Genomic DNA, 22,732 nt, shown 5'->3' on the forward strand with positions numbered 1-22,732 from the left:
TGAAAACTGACTCTTCCTCTCAAAACCCAAATGAAATCAGTACTCAAAATAACTCGCTGCACAGTATGAATCACAGATGCTCTTAATTGTGAGAACCTCCAAGTACTGAGGTACCGCCAACATTTTAAATGACTGGCTTCCTCAAGGCTTTTCCATCTCTGTCAGCAAGGCACGACACAGCCCTGAATGAAGAACATCTGTATGCCTACTCTGCCCTCTCTCCAAAACATCACCCACGACACCTTTTCATCCATACCAATCCATTAACTCAGAGATTCTGAAGTCACCATCTGAGCAAGACTCTGGAGAGCTGCCCCTCACCACACCACTGCCCTTATGGTCAGCGGTAGCAGGCAAGCAGCCTTGCAGATCCTGCTGCAGCTGTTAACAGGTAAGCGCCTTGCACTCTGCAGCCCCTGCTCTATGAGGCTGTGCAACCAGATGGTAACAGGCAGAGGACAGAACTCCCACTTCACACCAGAGCAGTGCAGGGGCAGAAGGGAGGAAGGAAGGGAATTCCTCATGCAGGCATCTGTCACAGTATATTTTTCTTTTGCAATGCATCCAAGAGAGCCATTTGCCAAACTGTGAGAGAATGTCTTGCTTCTTCACACTTGTTAACAAAGCTTGTTCCAATCAACCATTATGACTACACTCAAAGTTCAGCTTTTAGTCTTTCTTACCAAAATTAAACTGGAATCATAACTTACAGATTAACTCACTTCTTTCTGTATGAAATGGCCATGGAGCTCTCCCACACTCTCTTGCCAGAACATCACTCTCATAATCAATTCATCCTCCATTAGAGGTTTAATTCTCCTTTACATACCTCTCCTTGCTGAAGAGCTGGCTTCAACTGTACCTTAAAAATGTGGTCATGAAAAGAAATACATTCCCAGGAATTTAAGTGGAGGTCAGCTGAACAGTACTCAGAAAGAAAGAAAGACAAATCAGAACAGGTTCAGTAGGCACACATAACTTTCAATTAGGGAAGGGGAAACTGTTTTGCTTAAAACTAGCGAGCAGTACCTAGAGTATCTTTAACTGCGTTAGATACAGTAAAGATTTAGTTCAAAGTCAGTACTCATCTGAGAGAAGAGTTACCGCAACAGAAACACTATTTGCCACAGAGCACACCAGACCTGCAAATGTTTGTACTTCACACAATCCCCGGCATTATTCAAGTTTGAATAAATCCCATAAACCTCATTTCCTCAAAGAAAAAAGAAGATGACACAAACATTCCCTAAATGCAGAAGTTAGGTAGCCGATTACTAGAGAAAAACGTGTCAAGACTGAGTGCATCAACTGTTTTCCTCTGCCCATTTATAAGAGGATATATATCACTTAAACAACAACAGAAAACCAGCACCAGCTTTCAGAACCAACAAGCAGAAGCCTTTTGACTGAAGGCTGAAATCCTCAACTCACAGGTTGGGGAAAGCAGAATGATGACTCTCAGCATAATTCCAGCTCTGAAGGCAAATAAGCCTTACAGTCTGCCAGTAGGTTTCCTAAACTGCTCCAAGTATTGCCCACTCAACTGCAAAACAAAACCCCATCCACATGACAAAGAACCCCCGTACCAGTCAACCACAAATACTTTCATTTGATGCAGGAACTTTTCTTGCTAAGTTCAAAGATGCCAAAGGCTGGAAGACCATAAAGAGCTACTGTACAAACGGGTTGTTTTGCCTGGAAGCAATACCTGCAGCATGCAACTGCTGTGAACTGCGGCAAGACCAGGACTTTGTATGTCAGGAAACCAACAGAAGAGCAGTCAGAAACAGCACCTCTCAGCAATCTAAGCTATCCTTCAAGGTTAGCAAACTCCCTTCTGGGCCTGAAGTTACACAGAAGGCTCTCAGGGACAAGTGTGACGTATGGAAGTTACTGCCCTGCTAGCAGCTTGCAAATAAACCCCACCTTCTCCCTCCTCTACATGAGGAAGTGCTCTGGATCACATCTGCCAGCCTGAAGGATTATTACAAGTCTTCAATGTCCTGCTGCTAACAGAAACTAAACTGAGAGCAGTTAAAAAAATCACAAGGAGGCAAAACCAATCCCTTGTCAGCATTAAAGCAGAGCTTTGAAAAGCTGCAGCATTTCTACCCACTGTGAGCTGAGGAAAGCCAAGTGAAACTCCACCTAAAAGCACATGTTAATAAAGATACCCCAAAACAACTGAGAGAAACAAACCACCCAAAACAACACACCCAACACAGTCACAAATCGAGGAAGCTGAAGATGACTACAGTGGTAGGGAAGGCCTTTAGCAGCAACAGTTTCAAATGAGAGACAAAACCCAATTCCTAGGTAAATAAGTGTAACTCCAAGAAAAAAACATCTCCACGTTTCACTATGAGAAGTGCAGCTGAGCAGAAGCGTATGTAGCTGAATTTTACTCCCAGAAAAGTCAGGCCTATGAGTCAGCCACAAGATGATGTTAGCAAAGCAAAAACGCCTGCTTTGTTTCCTCCTGCACACACTAATCCTCTCTGCCTCCTTCCCTCTCCCTGCATGCAGCAGGTCAAGACCTTTTTGCTCAAGTTCATCCAAAAACCGTTGCAGATTTTTAGCATAGTCAAGAGGCAAATCATTCATTGGTGTGTGCTGTTAGAACAATTTGGGGTCTGTTGTTGTTTAAAGCATTCCCTGCCAGCAGGAAAAAAGATGATCCACTACCACCCAGTAATAAACAAGCCTCATAAGCTCTAGAGCTCAGACTTGCACTTTCGAGGCTGGAAAGAGGGATGACCACCTCACTTCTCATGTCCAAGCAGGCAGCTTCTTTCAAGGCCAAATCAACAGCACAGCAACACTGGCACTATCAATATCAACAGCAAAAAAACCAACCAAACCCCTGCCAACCCCGCCAACAAAAGCATTTCTCAGTGATTAGCTTGTCCTTGTGCTCTTCTTCCACCTCTTGAACTTCTGGCTCAGACTCTGACAACCAGACCTCTTTCTAGGAAGAGCAAATACAGAAGTACTGCTTAGATTTTTGTGAGCCTATCTAGCTCCTGCATCTGCCCAAGTATTCACCACCATGTCTGACCTCAACACACCTGGAGAACTTTGCTGGAGGAAAGATCACACTCAGCTATGTGTCAGTGGGCTATCATGCCTCATAGGCATCCTTCTCAAAATGCTGTGCCCTCCCACCTCTGCTGGAAAGCAGGAGCAGGAATGCTGGAGTTCACACTGCTGGAAAGTTGCGTTCCCCCTCACATTCTCTCTACAGTTTACCCTTGTCTTCCTATCAAGTTCGTATGATTTTCTTTTCCTACTTAGGAGGTCTATTCAATCCCTTAGTCTCTGGGGCTATGATTCCCCCCAAGTGGCTTTATACAGACTTTAGAAACAGAAGATTCTCACAGGTCAGAAACGCTTTCAGATGCACAGCCACAGCCTGACTACTCCACCCAAGGCTCATGGTATAAATCTGCAGAGGATATTGATTTTACAGTGGCAAGATTGCTAAAGTGAATGGAAAAACACCCCAGCCTGTTGTTCTCTATTGTCACTCTGTTCTCTGCTCTTGAAAGTTGAAAGGGAAATTAAAATGCTACCAGGACTTAAAAGAAGCAACTGTCAATCACGTCAGTACCTTCCTTGCCTCTCCTTGCACCTTCACTTTCCCTCTATAAACCTGAATAACTGTAAAGGCAGCAGGTACTGAGAATTCTCAGGAATCATCTTCAAAACAATATACATAAAGAAAAGTGGAGACAATATATTTCTTAGAGAAAGTTCCGTATTAAATAGTCCCAGTAAGAAGCCCTTGCATACAACATCATTCTTCCAGCATTCCTAAATAAAACTGAAAGCAAGGAATTCCATAAAGCCTTTCCTTCACTGAACTGGTTTGTTTCTGGTCGTTGGTGTTTGTTCACCACAAAGAAGATTGCATAGGAAAGCTGACAGTTACATGATAATGGTATAGCACACCACCAAGGAACACGACTGAAATATCCACTGTATACCACTTCAAGAACCTATCCAAGCCGTTAAAGGCTTATTTAGAACATTGTTCCAAAAGTAATTTAAGTATCCAGAAAGCATTTTCATGCCTTTAAAGTGGCGTTTGCACAATCACCTTAATGACTTCCCCAAAGACCGGATATCATATGTTACTACCAGTCACATAACAGAGTCAGAGAGGAATGTCGGATTACAGCACAAGAAAGCAAACCCCGAGCAGAATGGCAAAGCCAGAAGTAAAAATCAAGCAGCCGTGAGTACCAAGTCCATCTTTAGCTTTTAAACCATCATGGCTATCAAGCCCTGCATCTGTTTTCTCTAGGTTTCTTCTCCCATTATACAGCAGAAAAGGCTGATAAAATAGAACAAGCAGCTTTTACTTATTTCCACTAAGAACTAAGCAGTAAGTCATCTGCCAGAAAGCAGCTGAGATGAAAGAGCCAACTCAACCTCGGGAAGCGTGTCTTCACGCAGAGCAGTTTGACAAGTAGATAGGACAAAGTCGGTCAGAATTAGTGTAGGGGAATGCAGATGTGTGAACAACATTCCCTTATTGTTCATCCTGTAGGAATGTTGTTCACAGATTTGCATTCCCCTTGAACCTACGTTGTGGGGTTATTTGGGGTTGTTTTTTAACCTAAAGCTCGATGAATCCCAAGTTTCCATAATGGGTGAGACCATACAACTGTGTAATAATCCCACAGTTTCTAGTGCAATCATATTACAAGGAGTAAAAAAAGAAGCGCTCACATTTATGCATTTCTCTCATATAATCAATAGTAAAAGATGCAGCAAGCTGTAACCCTTCCATTTACCAGTGACACCCCCCAAAAGAGAGCTTTCTGCATAATCATCCACTAGATATATAGATATACACTTGTATATACGTATGTGTGTGTGTAAAGAAAGTCAGAAGCACTTGTCCTTTCTCTGTATCTACTAACACTCACAAGCTTTCCAGAGCAGCAAACCATACCAGGTCCAAAACTGATACCAAGCTGACGCAAAATTCAGCACTTTCAGGTGTTTCAACATTCAAGTCATCTAAAATGAGTTTAAAAGTACAGCTAAATAAAACGATGAAAGCAAAGAACATTCTGCTGTAGCCACATACATAATACAGCCAGTAAACGATCTGGATTTGCACACTGAATGGTCAAAAGAGAGTTACCAACATGCTCCCGGTTATACAAGAATACACAGTATCCGTTAAGCACTACAGTTACTACTGGAGAACAATTCAACAAAAGGAATTTTATTGGCAACACACAGGCTTCTAGCTCTTTAAATGGATGTTTTGGTTTTTAACTAAAATTGGGGAAAAACAGACAGTAGCACACCCTGATTAGAATAAATGAGCTCCTCTTCTGTGCACTTTCACCTGTACTGTGCTTCCTCAGACGGATTCCAGCACTCTACTATTATACAAGGTACTTCGCGGAATCAAACTGCTTAATGGTAAAGATACAGACCTACAAAACCACGCTCACACCATCACATGCAAATGGCTTCTTCCAGCGACAGCACCAGGAAAACCCCTTCCAGCTGAGACGTTAGGTCTACTGCTATGAAACTACTGCCGAGCCGCTCACACACCACGACTCCTCTACGTTGTTTGCAGACACAAACGCAGCGCTGTGGGTCTATTTCCGAGCGCAGGAGCCCCCCTGCTCCGCCGCGGTGTCTACAGCGTCCCCAGGCACATCCCCGCTGCCGAACAAAGCCGTGAGCCGCGCTGGCAGCTCCCCCAGCCGGTTCTCCCGCCCGCACGGAAACTTTCCCCTTCACCCAGCTCGGATCCGCACGGAACCCCGCAAAGGCACCGGCGGGAAGCAGCTCCCCGGCCCCGCCGCGCATCCTCGGGCGCTCCCGGCTGCGATGCTCGCACAGCAGAGCGCCCCGGTCCGGTCCCCCCCAGCCCGGCCGGCAGCGGCGCGGAGGGACGCGGCCACAGCACTGACCGCTCCCAGCCGCCGCCTGAGGCCGCGGCCGCTCCCCCGACAACCCCGGCCGACAAAGGCAACGGCTCCGGCGGCACCGGGGCCGCCCCAGCGCCGGGCGGGGCAGGGCGGAGCACGGCGGCTGCCGTTGGGGCTGCGAGGAGGGAACTGCCGTGCCCGTGCCCGTGCCCGCCCCGCCGGAGCCTCGCGCCTCAGGTGCGCGGCGGGCAGCGGCTCCTCACCTGCGCTGCCGCCGGCCCCGCGCTGCCAGGGCCGGGATAGAGCCGCGCAGCAGCAGCAGCGCTGCCGCCCGTCCTCTGCCGCGGCTCCGCTCGGGCACCATCGCAGGGGACGGGGGACGGGAACCCGGAACACGGGATCGGGACCGGCCGCGCCGCCGCCTGCCCTGAGCCGCGCGGCTGCGGCTGCCATGGAAATCACAACCACGCCCTGATTGGTCGAGGGCCTCGATATGTCGCGGGACGCGGTTGGGCCCGAGCAGAAGATTGACAGCTGAGGGGGCGGGGCCGTGTCCCCCCCCCCCCCGCGGGCGCGGCGGGAAACAGCTGTGCCGCACAGCTGGGGCGGGCGGGGCGCACATCTGGGCGGCGGCGCCACGTGAGCATCTGGAGGAGCCCCGCGCGCAGCGGCGGCCGCAGAGCGGGGCCGGACAGATGTGCACAGCCGGGAACAGCTGGGGGGGGGGGGGGGCCGCAGCTCGCGCCACCGCTGCCGGAGGGGAACGGCGAAGGTTTGAACGTCAGAGCGTTGAGAGAGGAGAACGCCTCCCCCAGCGCTGCCCGCGGGCACAGGCTGCAGAGGCCGGCCTGGAATCATGGAATCAACCAGGTTGGAAAAGCCCTTTAAGCTCATCCAGTCCAACCGTTCCCAGCACTGCCAAGGCCACCACGAACCCGTGGCACTGAGGCCTCGTCTCCACAGTGTGTGAACCCTTGCAGGGACGGTGCCTGCAGCCCTGCCCTGGGCAGCCTGTTCCAATGCCTGAGCACCCTCTGGGGCAGGAATTGTTCCTCAGCTCCATCTAAACCTGCCCTGGTGCAGCTTGAGGCTGTTTCTTCCTATTCTATCACTTGTTACTTGGGAAAAGAGACCAACCCCACCTCACTACCTCCTCCTGTCAGGCAGTTGTAGGGAGCGATCAGATCCTGAGCCTTCTCCACACTGAACCCCCCAGGTCCCTCAGCCCTTCCCCATCACACTGTGCTCCAGGCCCTGCACCAGCTCCGTGCCCTTCTCTGGCCCCACTCCAGCACCTCAATGCACTCTTGCAGTGAGGGGCCCAGAACACAGTATTCAAGGTGCACCCTCACAGGTGCTCAGTACAGGGGGATGATCACTGCCCTGGCCCTGCTGGTCACACTGCTGCTGATACAGGGCAGGATGCCATCTGCTTTCTTGGCTGCCTGGAAACCATCCAAACGCTATGGTCCCTTTGTCCGGAGTGTTAAGTGCAGCACTACAAATGTCCAGTAAGTGGAGAAAAGCCACAGTTACACATTTTAACAGGCACGACTCCCTGCAGGACAGCAGGGAGTACCGCCTGGCCCACAGATCAGGTCTCCTCTGCTGTCACACTCCTGTTCTGCAGCAGTGAGGAAGCGCCAGCCATGCCCCCACCACGTGTGCAGCTGCGCACACATCTGGAAAAGCATCAGGCTGGAGCACAAGCTTGAGCCAGCTGCAGCACATCTCACAACTCCCCTGCCCCACAGCTGGGTGAGCAGCCAGGCAAGGGGGGGATGATTCGCACCAGCACTTTGCCCCTGGAGGTGCAGCCATATGAGGTGACTCACATCTACAGATTAACTCACCTCTAACAAACGCTGGCCTTAGGTCAGCCTAACTGCTTCCTTCTCAGTGCTCTATGCAGAAAGATACCTTTTATTCCTTTTTTCCCCTAAAAAGTGGGAAAATAGGTTGAATTTGACTTGTTAACATTAACACAGTGATACGTAAAGGCTGAATTAAACAGGAAACATATTTCTTCTCTACACGCAGGAGCCCCGGCCCAGCTGCCATCACTGCATGCAGACAAACACCCTGCAGAGAAGTCAGGGCAGCTGCAGGGTCAATCAGAGGGAACAATCCCATGGGATATTCCCCAGATCCGTGCTGCTTGCCAAATAGGGGGAAGAAAGTCAGCCAAAGGGATTTAACATGATGCCAGCCCAAAGTTCAGTCTGGGAAAAGCCATCTCTGTGTCACTGCAGCAGGACAGTGCAGCATGGGAGCCTCTAGACTCAGTGAGGGCTTGGCTGGCTGGGGACACCAGGGCTGGGAGACAGCACCAGCAGTGAGGCCTTGGTGGAAACCACTGTATAGGAAGATATCCCTTTTCATCCCGAAAGCTCTAGGATCAGGTCTGACTCATTGACCCATCTCCTGGGGAGACGGAACAGATCCTGCGCAGCCGGGGAGATAACCAGCTGGGCTTTGCTGTCATCCCAGCCCCACGAGATGCAGAGCGACGGGGCCCGAGCTGACAGCGGTGCCAGCAGGATGAGAGAATTAATCACAGCCCATTACCCCGTGTCTCACAGCCCTTGCAGTGTCATAAGGCTTTTATGAGCCTGTCAAGACATGGTTTTCACTGATACTGATGAGCCAACACTCACTGCCAGTGCTGCCTGGAGAGCTGATATGGATGAGCACTTATTCCGTGTCTCCTGTTTCACTGAGGTGATGGAGAAGCATCACTATTGAGAGGGGTGAATGCAGTGAGGCTCATGCATGTTTTATTTGCTAAGAAAATGAAGCAAAGGCAGCCGTATGAGCAGATACCTACATTCAGGACAGTGTATTTTCATGGTGGGAAAAGCTCTGCCCTGTAAAGACTGAGTTTTACCTAACACCCATAAGGCTTTCAGATGTGCTCAGGGAGCTGCTGGGAGCACAGAGAAAGCAACAGCTCCTTTCAGGTGGTAAAATTCCTTTCAAATGTCTTTTCTCTGAGCTGTTGATGAGGAATAAATGTCATTTGCTCCCGAATGCAGCTGGATTTGAACTAACCATTTAAAGATGAAAGTCTGTATCCTGTTTCCAGTCAGTTTGCCTCAATCCATTAAACAGCACTTTTCAGATTGCTTTATTGGTTTTTCTTTTGTGGCTTTAACTGTGACTCACACAGACAGTCCCTTTTAAAGGCTTCCAATCTGTGGCAATTGAACAGGGTCTCCAGGGAGGAAAAAATGCCATTCTCCAAGGGAAAGGCTGCACAAGGCAGACAGAGCTACTGTAAGCAGAGGGTGCCCCATGTTGGGCCCTTCTTTAATCATCACTCACACGGGAGCCATGGATCAAATAAGCCATCAAATACTGCATCATGTGGAGTCTCACTAGAGACAGAGCTGAAGTCTCAGCCATGAAGCTGCTGTTGCAGGTGGATAAACAAGGAGCTATAGCACTTAATGGCTCATGGTTTGTTTGACACTTCCATTGGCTGCTCCTTGTTGCCTTGCTCCTGGTTTGTTCCTTGAAGCTCGGGAATAATTCCTCCTTGCTGGGGCTCAGCTGCATGCACGGGATGAAGGATGAGCCCCGGACTGAAGCTGCAGCTCAGGGGGAGCTTGGCTGGTGCTGCAGGGCCACGCTCAGGCTCTGCTGGGCTCTAAAACAGGAACAGGAATGGGTCCTGGTGGCTGCTCCTGCTTTGTGTCCAGTTTTCCCGCAGCAGTGGCACGGTTTCCCATTGTTCCCATGCTTTAAAGCAGTGCTACCCAGCGGGTCTGGGGCTGCTGGTGGGAGGAGGAGGAATGAAGAGCAGTCCCGAGTCCTGAAAGCTGGAGCCGTTTAGGAGCTTCCCATTAAGCCTTTTTTTCATGTTAGTTCCAAACGTGAGCCACAACTTCAAATCAGAGACCAGCTGGACATCACCGCTGGAGGGACCGGGCCTGGTGGCTGCATCCCTGCTCCCTCCACTTGCTGGGTCCAGGACACACAGGGGTGCAGTGCCTGGTGGCAGAGCCTTGGGCAATGCAGACTGTCACAGCTCCAGCAGCAGCGACAGACTGTGCTGCTGGTCCCAAGGTACACTGGTACCAAGGGCTGCCTGATGAGCAGCATCTTTCCTAACACAGCATCCAAGCCACTGCTGGGCCAGTACATGAGTGAGCGCAGTCCCCAGCAGCACTGCCCTGACCTCTGCTAGCTGGAGGTCTGGCACATTCAGAGTCAAAACCAGGTCTCTTTCCCTTTTCCCTGCCTGGACTTCCAATGCTTTTCCTCACACCAATTCCATCCCAAGAGTATTCCTGAATTCAGCTCAGGTGTGATGTTTAAAAGCAAGAGAAAGTTTGCCCATTCCAGTATCTTGGACCACATCCAAGAGTATTTTACCTTAATTCCACCTTCCCAATCTTAAGAAGGCAAAGAATTTCCCCCTGGCCCTGCCCAGCTGTACTTGCTGCCTTGGGCATGTTCCTGCCAGGACTGTTAAATATTATTCCTTTTCCTTGAATGCCTCAGCAGGGATTGCACAACCTGGCTCTTTGCTGGCTGGCTGTTATGGTGAGAGGCAGATTGAGCAGGATCATGGCTTTCAGCCCCACACTCACTAAAGGCAGTTTGGAAAACCAGGAGAGAAGCTCAGCTGTTGCTTCTGCCTCAAAACATCTCTGTTACCTCTGTTATAAGAAGGTTTTACATGGATAGATCCATTATAGAGTGAACTGAGGGGAAAGAGAAATACGGAGGAGGATGCTGATATGATGCAGCACAAAGCAACTGGGTTGGATTTCAGCTCCTCCTGTGCCTCTGGGCAATTCATCTGGCCTTTAGGTAGAGGTAGTTCAGAACTCCCAAGCCCCACATGTGCCTGTGCTGTCTCACAGCCCAGAGCATGACTGAGCATCCATTCTTCCCTGCGTAAGTGCTTAGCTGGCTCTGTGTCAAAGACATGCTTAAGTCAATTCTGTTATCTCTGTCTTTCTGAATATGAACAAACTGCCCTCTGGTAGGGGGGAAAGGATGGATGTAACACCTCACTGACAAAGTAAACTGCCAGCTCTTAAATCAGCACAGCCTTCAAGCCCTCAGTGGGCTCCTTGGCCAGGAGAGGACGATGGGGCTGCATCCCTCTTCACATCCCAGCCTCTGTGATGCCCTAAATTGATCTTGGGCTGAGGGTTACACTCCAGACCCCAGAAGCAGGGGCAAGGGATGGGAATACCCCACTCCTGACAGCACACCATGGCAGGATGGGGAGCAATGGGGGCAGCTGGCACCCACCACTGCAGATGGATCACAGCAGTGTCTATAACTGCAGATTGAGCCAAAATGACCCAGTCAGGGAAGACTTACGATCCCTGGAGGAGGAGAGCATCCAAGGACTGTGTTTACAAGCACAGGGAAAACAGGCCCCACAAGCCGTTAAGCTGATGAGATTCCTCTGCATCCTCTCACAGCAGGAGAATAAGATGTTTCTGCTGAATAGATGTTTCTGCACCTAGAATCATGCCTTGCCCCTACCACAGTCTGTCTTAGGAGCAGAGCAGAGCTGTCAGCTGCGAGCCCAGTGAGGATGCAGTTTAACTTGGAGGGATGCTGCTGTCTGTCTGTGGTTCCCAGAGGCACACTCATCTTTATTGCTTTTCTCTGCTACTGATATTTTTTTCCTGGCCTGCCTGCCTCCCGTATCGATCATGTTGGCAGTGCAAGGTTTGCCCTGGGGGATGAAGGAGCACACATGGAGTATGCACTCATGGGCTGGGGCACTTTTGATAGCCATACAATTTTGTTTCACAGCCAAACCCAGCAAAACCAAGCCATGGGAATCACTGCAGGACCTGCAAGGTGCCATTCTCAGTGTTCACCCGCAAAAAGCCTCTGGATCAGCGCAGGGATCCATTAACCTGCACACGCAGCATCATCCTTGTGCATAACCTCAGCAGGGCCACACTCATCGCCAAGCAGGGCTGGCTTTTCTGCTGCAAGCACCAGTTCAGGAGGATTTAAACTGCGATTATCAAAGCCAGAAGAACAGGGACTTCCTATCAAGTAGCTGCGACCCAATTGTAACCCGCTTGTGGCTCAGAGAAGAAAAAGGTGGTTTCTGCTCTGACCTCGTAAAGCAGCGCTTTGTGATGAATAGCTCCATATTCCCCCACCTTTGTCTGATCTCATGTCTGCTGCTTTCTAAATGTGACAGCTGAGAACTGATCTTTCCGTGTGCCTGGAGAAACAATTACGGAGCTGGGAACACCTCCACGCAGCCCTCACCCCTGCTCTCACAGGCGGTTTAGGCATCAGATGTATTATTTCATGGGGAGACTGTTTTTCCCCAGCTGCAGGAGCCTCTGGAGGTGCAGAGTTCCCGGGTTTTTCCAGGCAGTCCTTGCTATCCAGTAAATACAGAAGGAGCTGGTTTTCCACTCACAGAGCAGCAGTGAATGCTCTCCTCTCGTACATTTATAGGCATCTCCCCCAGTCCTTGGCTTGCAGACAGCTGCCTATGTGGCACGATGGACGTGCACAGGCAGAGCGCTTGTCTCCGGCACGGGAACACCCGAGACAAGCCACTGCCCAATTCCTTCCCTTTCTTTAGGTTTCCCTAAAAAAAAAGGGGGAAAAATCCAGCATCACAGGGACTCTGTAAGCTGGAGCTCTTAGAGTCTCACATGAGCCCTACCACGCTGCTGAAGGTGTTTGCTTTGAGTGATGAGCAACGCTCTTGGTGGCTTTCATCGAGCTGCTCTGCATGGCTGGACATGGAGGTAGGAAGCAAAGTGCTGGGCTTTCATCTGCTAGAGAGGAGTGATGCTCCTCACAGCCCCATTGTGCCTGCACAGCCCATCCTCAGCACAGCACATTCATCCATCTCATCCACTGGTGTCTGCCTGGGAAAGCACTGCTAGCAGCACAGCAGCCCTTAACAGAAGAGGGATAAGCTATTTCTTGTCCCATGAAGTCTGAATGGCTGAGATGCTCAGCAGTTTGCAGGCTTAAGTCCTGAGTTTGTAAAGCAGTAGCAAATGTGGTGATGACTTAATAGGCTAAATACCCATTAGCTTATTTATAATGCCAGTGATACAAGAAATTATCCCATCTGTGTCTCAAAAACAGCACAAGGAAGTGAAAGAGCAGCTCACAAACCCCAACATCTCAACAAAAACAACCCAAAAAGGCCCTAAAACCCCCTAAAACCTCACTGCCACAGACACAGAGATCTGCTTGCATCCGCTCAAAGCTCTTCACATCCTCTGGTTGCGATGGTGGCAGTGAGACATCAGTGAATTCACCCTGGCCGCACACACTGTGCCCGGGCCATTGGCTGCAGTCTGCAATGAGTTTCCCTGGTGCAGCACAGCCAGCTTGGCTGCTCTTGCAGGACTTGGCTCTTGCAGCCACTAGCTCTGGAAGCAAAACCATCCCATAACCTAAATACATTGGCATCTCCATCCCACACAAGGCACGGGCCTTTTGAGAGCAGTCAGTGCTTGAGGGGAGCGCAGTGGGTCTGTCACTCGTCCCTTCGCTATCTGGACAGCTTGCAATGGGATGTGGAAGTGTAAGCAGCTTTAAAGCTGCATAAAGAACACTGTTAATGCTGCCAATGAAACCAGGCATGGTGTAGCCTTTTTCTTTTAAAGGTGAGACTATTAAAGATGAGATAAAGCACAGTGTAAATTCCATCTCCACCGTGGTTGGTTGTTCCGGACGTGCAGTTGTTTCCATCACCCCTCTATGGGTGAGCTGGATTTGTCAGCTAAAAGAAACTGAATTAAACCCCAATTCTCCCTCCACAAGGGCTGCTCTCAGGCTTATCACCAGCCAGCATCAGTCCAGTGACCCCAGTTTGGCTCCTTTCCTGGGGGCACACGAGGAAGGAAACGCAATACCCTAAAAATAGGATAAATAAAACCCCTTTGTGCTTGGGGACAGGCTCATCTGCTGGATCCAGCACCCTACCCTGGCCGTGCACTCCCCTGTTTGCAGCGGCTGAACAGCTCAGAACCGTGATGTTGCTTGAAAACATCCTGGTTTAGCCCCATTTTTCATTCCCAAGGCTGTATCCTGAGGCACGTTGTGAAATGGAGCCCCCAGGCCAAAGTCTGGGAGAGCAGTCAATAGGGAGGGAGGACCTTGTGCGGAGCTCACTCGTCTTGTTTGGTTTCCATCAATCATTGATTTTTATGGTGGCCTTTCAAAAGGGGAACTCAGCATTTAATGCTCTCTCTGCGCTCGCTGAGATGCTGCTGAGTTTGCTACGCGGAGGGAAATAGCCCCCATAGAAAACAGAGGTGGCACCTTCGTCAGAGAGGTGATGGGAGCCAGGAGAACCTGAGGGTTGAAGACATCTGAAACCTTCACCCACTGCATGGGACTGTAAATTCATTGTAGACAAGCTACGAAACCGAAACCTCCTTTCTCCCTATTCCCAGCTCAAGCCACCGGATAACATCCCCCTCAACCATAAACCAGATGTTACATTCAAAAAGCAGCACAGAGAAGAATGAAGTGCACCAAAGAAATGATCTCCTGAACCTCTGCCCCTTGGTGTGAAAAACCCAGGGCACAGGAAGAAACAATCCCTTTGGTTTCCCTTATGAAACCCAAATTTGCACCAGCAAAGGGAAATAATGTACCTGTGTCCCTGCAGCAGCACTTGTAAATCAATCAGAGAGCGGCATCAATACACCAGTTTTCCAACTGCAATGGAGAGATAGGGAATAGAAATGGCAAAATCAGGACTTGCTCAACCCATCCAGCTCCAACACCCCCCATGTGGTTCCTCTGCTATTCCCAAATACACACCCATCAATAGATGATTTCTAAGTTAATGCTAAATGCTGTTCGACCTATTGCCACAGGAACCTGCATTCCCTAATCTTAACTCCTGCACATTCTCTCACATTCGATCCTACAGGAATATTCTATTTCTTGTTTTCATAAGGAAAAGAGTGAGACTTTCTCTGCCAGAAATGGTGCAGAAAGGGCACAATTCCCAATCCAACGTGCTGCTGACACTTGTGAATCGAAACAAGAACCTTTCCTCGCTCATGTGAACAGTGAGAAGCTTTTTCCCTTAGATCCAGTCCTTTGGATTTCAAACACTTCAGGCTCCTCTGGGCAGAAATCCCTGCCTTGCCCTGCAGACAGCCTCTGACTGACCCACGGCGGATGGAGCAGTTGGTTTTGTTGGGGTTCCTTGCGTACACATCCACAGCCCATTGCACAGACTTGCTGAGAGGCAGCAAGGGCGATGCTAGCAACCCACTGGGGATCCAGATCCCCTCTAATCAGCTGTGTCTGTATGAACATGCCAGCCTGGGGTGAAAGCCATCCAGGCACTGACCTGCGCCACCAGCAGCAGCAATACGCAGTCCCATTCACGTGCACAGAGTCCTAACAGCATGCCCTGTGCAAGGAGAAACTCGTCCTGCTTTGCTTAAAACGCATTTGCATATATGCATAGAATGCACATACGTACGCTGGAACTAGTGGCACCAAGCCTGTCAGAGTTCAAGGAGCATCTGGATGATGCTCTTAGTCATATGGTTTAGTTTTAGGTAGCCCTGTGAGGAGCAAGGAGCTGGACTTGATGATTCTATGGGTCCCTTCCAACTTGAGGTATTCTATTATCCTACACACACACATGTATATGTATATATATATATATATATATGAATTCCTGCCCCAAACCATGGTTTTGGTGTGATGGACTTGGCTGGCTGTTGGGTGCCCATCAGCTGCTCTCACTCCCCTCCTCAACAGGAAGAATATAAGATAAAAGATAAAGCTCATGGGCTAAGATAAAGGCAGGGGATACCCCATGGCACCAAACCACCACTGGAGGAGCACCCAGCCATGGCACAGGGGGATGCAGCCCCTTGGCAGCCTGCATTGCCTCACAGTTTGAATACCAAGCTCCTTTTACCAGCACTGCCCCGATGCAAACCAGCCGGGACACAAGCAAGGCAGCGCTGCTGTTTGTCCTTCAGTGACTAAGAAAATGTGACTATGATGTGATCAACCCTCATGAATGCACGTGGGGAAGCCTGCCAGTGCCTGCATTTGATTTCTTGCCTGAACTCCAGCCAGCTTAACACAACATCAGTTTGGAAGCCATAAAACACGAGACAAACAATGTAAATCAATGTGACCAGCAAAATTTAACAGGAAACAGGCTGTGCTCTTTATTTTCTGGATGGGAGAGCAGCTGGAGCAGCCACGATTACCTCTGAAACTCTTTGCACCCATTTGGTTACTTACGAGCAGGAAAAAGGGAGCTGAAAGCTGGTTTCGTGTAATGTGGGGTTTGGTGTAAATCAACTGTACATGACTTAAAATTGGACAAAGGACAGAAAATTCTCTGAAAGAGGCAGATGAAATATGATGAAACTAAAAGAAGGGAGAAAAACCAAGTATCATAGAACCAGAGAATAGTTTGGGTTGGAAGGGACCTTCAAAGGTCACCTGATCCAGCCCTCAAACTGATGAAAATGATGTCTGGAGATGCTGGGATTTACTGCTTATCCAAGGGCTGGCAGCCAGGGCAGCGGCGTGCATCACCACAGGGGTAAATGCCTGTACTGTGGGGCTACAAATCACTGCACCTCACATCTCTCTGGGTATTGCAAGGCAGGCAACAGGGCTGCAGAAAGCTCAGTGTCAGTTCTCCCTGCACAGACACATCCTCACCCAGCCATGGTCAGTGCTATGCTGGAAGGTCTGAGCTGCACTCACCAACAGCACCTGATGCATTGGTCCTGGGGGGCTGAGAACGATACCAGGAATAAAGCCAAAAATCCCAGTGGGAATGCTGGGAGTCAAGCGCTGTGCTTGCAGAACAGGACTTGAGAAGCAATTGGGATCAGCTCACAGAGCACCCTGCTGATATAATCCTTCTCACAAGCCGATCAAAGCCCACTAAAACCCATTTCCATTCATTCCCCCCACCCTATTCCCTTTACAAAGCTACTGCAAAACCCTGGCAGCAGCACCCCCCGCCTCCTGCATGTCTCTGTCCTCACAGGATAACACCTCGATAATGCTGCTAACACCACCACATCTCCAAACGTGCAAACCCAAATGGGGTTTCACCAAAACCAGCCCCATGGAAGAGCATCCCTCTCACCCCTGCCCCAGCGATGCAACCCCCAACTCACAGCACTGCTGAAGTTCACCTTTTTAGCCTTAAATAGACGATGCTGGTCCCCATGGGCCACGCTGAGTGGCAGCAAGTGCTGGCTCCGGGCAGACCCAGTCCTTCCCACTGCAGCCACTGACCCCAGTGGGATCAGCAGTGTTTGAAGAAGGGCTCAGCCTGGAGTCTGGTTTCAGGCAGGTCGGGAGGGCTCCGAAAGGCAGCTCAGGACACGCATGGGATCTTCCGCGATCTCTTCCTACCAGCTGCTATTTCTTCCCCACCCGCTTTTATAGGAGCCTGATAGCTCCCATTGGCTCGAGGCACACTTATTATAGTGACTACTATGACCCATTTAAATTGCATTAAATAATTCCTCAGTTCATTGTCCTGCAGAGATTAGTTACATATAAGCATATTTTAATGATTAACTATTGGGCTCTGCTGAGGCCCCAGCAAATGTGCAGGATCCGCAGCCTCCCTCTGCCTGTCCTTCCGCTCCTGCCAGCTCCCTGCTTCATCACCAGCCCCACAATATTTATGGCTTTCCTCAGAGCCTCCGCTCCTGTCCTGATACAACCAGCTCAGCTGGCACTGGAGGGGAGTCTCCAGCTCCCGGAGCTGCAAAAGGCTGGGAAAAAGGCTGGGAAAAGCCCAAAACCCAGCGCCCAGAGCAGCAGCAGCAGCTTTGGGAGGTTAAATCATGAAGAAGCAGCATTTGTAGAATAAACTGTAGGTTTTAGGGCTGAATCGCAGGCTCTCGGTACACTGAGTGCTAGAGATGGGCGCGGACCCATGGGTCTGACCTCGCTCTCCATTGCCCTGATGAATCCCAGCGAGATGCTGCAGGTGGTGAAGTTACCTGGGACAGAAGTCAGGGTTAGTGTATTCCTTGCCCTGGGCATTTCTTCGCACACATTCCCCCTTCCCAGTCCAGCAGCAGCACAATCCAGGGCTGGATTCACCTTTGGAGCCACTCCCGGCATCTGTGCACAAGGAAAGTGTGTAAACCAGCAGCAATCGCTCGTCCTCACCATCCCAGTGGTCCTCATCACCCAAGACCCCTTTCCCGAGCAACCCAAAGCACATCAATCCCATGCAACAACCCCAAACAGGATCAGCTGTATTCTACCAGTGTAACAGTGACCACTCATATGCTTCTCACCCCATCTCATCCCACCAATGCTGGCTTCCAAGATGGGCAGCAACCACCACACTGCGGGCACCCAGCGTGGATGGGACTGCCCCACGCGGGGATGAGCTCCATGTGGATGCACAAGGAACATCTTAGGGCCATTTCCAGTGCAACAGTGCAGCATTCTGGTGAGGTGGTGACACATGGGCAGGGTGTCCTGCCCCACTCAGAGCAGCCCCACAGGGCTGGGGAAAGAGGCAACTTTGTGCTGAGCCCACACCTGGGGACAGGACATTGCACAGGAAAAGGAAGATGTTTAAATTGGCCTCAATGTTTAAATTGGCCTGAAACAGCCCATTTCCCACTCACGGATACTGAGGTGTGGGCAGCTCAGAGCAGCAGCGTCTGGGGGGTTCTATGGGCTTTGCTGGGCAATGAAGGAGCAAACCTGCTGGGAGGAAGCACTTGGATCCAGATAGGTTTCGAGTGGGAGTTTTCAGTGCTTCCTTTTCCCTCCCTCACAGCTGCCCTCCGGCTGCTGCATCCCTGGAAGCCTTTGGCCACAGCCTTTTCTAAGGAAACCTATCAACAGTACAAAAGGGGAAAATAAAGTCTTTGCAGATGAAGCTGAAGAGTATAAAACCCCTCTTGAGATGATAAGTATCGGATGGACATACAATGCTGCAGCCAGTGAGGCCGGTAAGGGGCTGGGATGGAGCTGGCCTGGGATGGAGGAACAGGGGGTCAGCCAAGCGCCCGGGGATGGGAGCCCCACCGTGGTGGTCCCAACCACTTTCCCCATGGGACAAAAGGGACACCAGGTGCCCAGCACATCAAGATGGGCAGTGGGATGCTGCTTGGGGAGGCACCAAGGTGTTTGTGCTGCAGGTGTCCCCCAGACCCCACCTGCTTTCTGCCCACCCGCGGCATTTCGGAGCTCACCATGTCCTGCTGTGTATCCCTGTCCATCCTGAGCCCGTCAGATAGCTGAACACATCTAAGTAACAAAGAAACGCCAATTTGAATCAGGCGATGAACCCTCTCAGCCCTGCTGCTGGTAAAAGACCCCGGGTTCACCTCAGCTGATGCTCTCCCTTTTGACAGGCAGCACAGTTTTTGCTGTGGCAAAGCCCTTGAAGGTCCTTTTAGACCAGGCAAAAATCCCTCTAGTCCAACAGAGCGCATTTGCAAAGCCTTTGGCACAGTCCCAGGGGTTAACTTCCACTAGATATAAAAATACATGCATGTATAAAGCGTGGGAAGAGGCAGGGAAGCAGACCCCCAGACCCCCCCATGCTCACCACTGAGCTGGGTAATTTCAACTGCTCAGCCCTTCTATTTTGGGATGCCTTTTACTTGGCAGCATCTGGTCTGTAGTAAAAGGGATTTGCTTCCTCGAACTGACATCCAGCGACACAGGAGCCTGCAGGGACCAACACGGGGCAAGGTGCGACTTCGATGGGGGCAGAGTGAAGATGCTTGGTTACTCGTTTCCAGCTGGGACTGACGGTTTGAGCTCATCCCCTTCCTCCTGCACTGATATTGCAGGTTAAAGCCCTGCTCCATGGCCCCACGGCTGCCCCAGCTCATGTTAAACATCACCACCCTGCAGCTGGGAAGCCATGGGGCATCCATTTAGGGGCGAGAGGTGGAGGGCTCGGGTTTGAGGGGGATTTGAGTGCAGTTGTTGGGGGTTGTTTTGTTGTAAATGAGCAACGTAGTTTCTGCCTGGCCCCATAAAGTAGAGGCTGGGTGGTTCCTGCCAGCTCCTCTCTCGCAGCCCTGCAGGCACGGAGCAGAAGCCCTGCAGGGCCGAGCACTAATTGCAAGCAGCAGTCGGGCAGTGAAGCTGCCCCTTAGGAGGAGGACAAGGGGTGGGATACACGAACAAGTGCTTTAAACCACAGCGAGACTTTGTGCTCGGTGCTGAAGCTCATCTGAGCGGACCAAGGGCACCGGTGCCACCTCTGCCACTCTCCCGTGCTCCTGTGAAGCATCACCCCTCTGCCTCCACAGGCTGGATGCGGCAGAGATGCTGGCGAAGAGCTGGCCAGAGGATGCTCCTTAACACCAGTCACAGCTCTCACTAGCACCTGGTCCTGTTAGGACTGTTTGCAGCATCCCTGAGCGCTCCCCGCAGCTCCCTCCCCAGCTTTACTACGTGCATCAGATCCGTCCCCATGACTTCTGGCTTCCCCATCTCTTCTCAGACATTCTCTCACCCCACTTGGCTGGTTCTCAGGCCAGCTTTATCCTAATTATCTTTAAAGTTGCACAGCCTCTCCACTACCTTTGATGGTTGTTTCTATAAACATTAAAGTTAATAAAATAAAGATCCTTAATGCAGAGGGAAATGAATTCAAGCAATATGTGCATGGAGACTCCTGCCTGTGGCAAGCAAAAGTTCTTGGGCCTTGAACTGTTTCCTAACTGCTCGCTGCATTTCAGTTGTGCTTTGGCTGCAGCTCTGTCTCTTTTCCAGCACAAGCCTTTCTTTTTGCTCAATAAAAGCTTTGCAGTGGGATTCTTTCTGTGGGAACGCAAAACATTTTCTCTGTCAACATCTTCAGCAGCTCCAACCTAAACAACGCTGCCATCGCCTCCCTCCAGGATGCTGGCCGGATCCCAATCTGCACCTCTATAGAGCAGCCCTTTGGAAAGGGGGCTAACGTGACCTTCCTCTCTCTGGGAAGGTTATAAAATATCATGGTTTCAAAGGGTACTTTGGGCTTCTTTATAGAGATCCCCTGGGCTCATCTGGGGGAGTGTGAGGGGGCTGGATGCACCCGAGCTGCTGTTGGAGTATTTTAAAGATCTTTAACATCCCAAGGAGAACTAGTTCCCTGCTTGCCTTGACCCAAGCCTCCTCTCCTTTTACAGGATAGCACCCGGGAACAGGGATCCCAATCCCTGATCACACAGTGCAGCATTGGGAGCATTGGGTTATCAAGTCAGTGGTGAGGAAGCAGTGTCCATAGGGCAGGACATCACCACCCAGATGAAGGCATCACTCTCATGGGCAAGGAAGAGGTGCGATGCTCATGTTGGTGCTCAAAGCTCATTCATCTCTTGGTGGCTTTCCAGCTGCCTACTCCCTGCCTCACTCCTCCCATGTCCCCAACATCAGCTGTACCATGGCATTCACTTCGGGACACAAATTGGGTCTTGCCTAATGACACTAACACCTTGCTGCCACAGAAAGGCCGGGTTTGGTGTCCCCATGTCACCCTTTGCACACTCTCACTGGGATAACACCAGGCACTTCCCTCTCCATGTTTTCCTTGAGCCACAGGATGCTCCCGCACATGTGGCTGTCAGGAGAGCAATATCCACATATGGCAGCAAAGGATCTGCTCCCACCATTGTGTTTTAAACCCAAGAGGAACCTGTGTAGTTCAGATTTCCTGCATAAACATGACCCTCTGATTGCCATTAAATAACTTAAACTGCTGCTCTGCAAAGCATGACCTGTCCCTGCTGAAGGGACACAGCCACCCACCCTGCGATGCCAGCATGCCAGTGCTTGGCAGCCCACCCACAAGAGAACACTTCCCCTTGGCTCCATGGCTCGGCCTCATCCTCAGATTTGATCTTGTGCCCAATTCAAGAGTGCAGATTTTCATTAGAAAGTCATCTCATCACAGTTCAGCTCCCCCTTACCTCTGCTGCAAGCGATGGGAACGATGTGCAGCGTATGCAGGACATGCCTTCGTGGTGGGGTAATTCCCAGGGGTGCAAGGCTGTGATGTCTGGCAACTCCTCGTCCTGTGGAATGCCTAACTCAACTCCCTGTAACAACCTCCAAGCGTTCATAGATATGCAAGTACTGGTACATAGATACGCAAGTACACAGATATGCAAGTCCTGCTGGGGCTGGAAGGAGAGCCTGTGAGCACAGTGGACACCTGCATGTCCAGTGGGACAGGAGCACATCACAGCAGTGTTATGGGCACTCACATGCTGGTTTCAAAGCACAGGGAAAGCTGAGGGCTACAACCTCTCCTCGGCTCCTAGCTCCTAGTAAAAAGATTCCTTTACCTGTCAGGATGCACAAAAGACTGAACAAGGCCTTGGACAGTGCTCCTGGTGTCAGCCTGGCTGCAAGCCCAGAGAGAGGAGAAAAAAGAGAGAAGAGAAACAACCTCCTGAAGGCCACAGGCCAGTGGCAGAGCTGGCATTTGCTGACTGATCCCACCTCCAAAGGCACTAAGTAACTCTCCAGACAGACACTGTCCGTCCTGCCACACCAGCTCCTTGCTCTGCATCTTCCACCCCAGCACTGCCCATCTGCAGGGAAGGAAATACATCTCTAAGGACAAAGAACTGACCTTTGGGAACAGCAGGAGCTGAGTGCTAGTGCCTGCCTGGTCAGTGTGTTACCCGGAAAGGACAATGGCTGTCACTCACATTTAATGTAAGGCTGTATTTCTGTGAGTGGTTACCTTGTGAGCATCGCCTGCCTGCGCTGGAGAGGAATCAACTGAGATACTGCCGTAAGTCCTTCTCGATGACCAGGAGCATTTCATGACCACACATGCTCAGTGTATCAGTGAGGCAAAGCTCACGGGG

The sequence above is a fragment of the Psittacula echo genome (genome assembly GCF_963264785.1).
Source record: "Psittacula echo genome assembly, chromosome: 15".
NCBI classification, from domain to species: Eukaryota; Metazoa; Chordata; class Aves; order Psittaciformes; family Psittacidae; genus Psittacula; species Psittacula echo.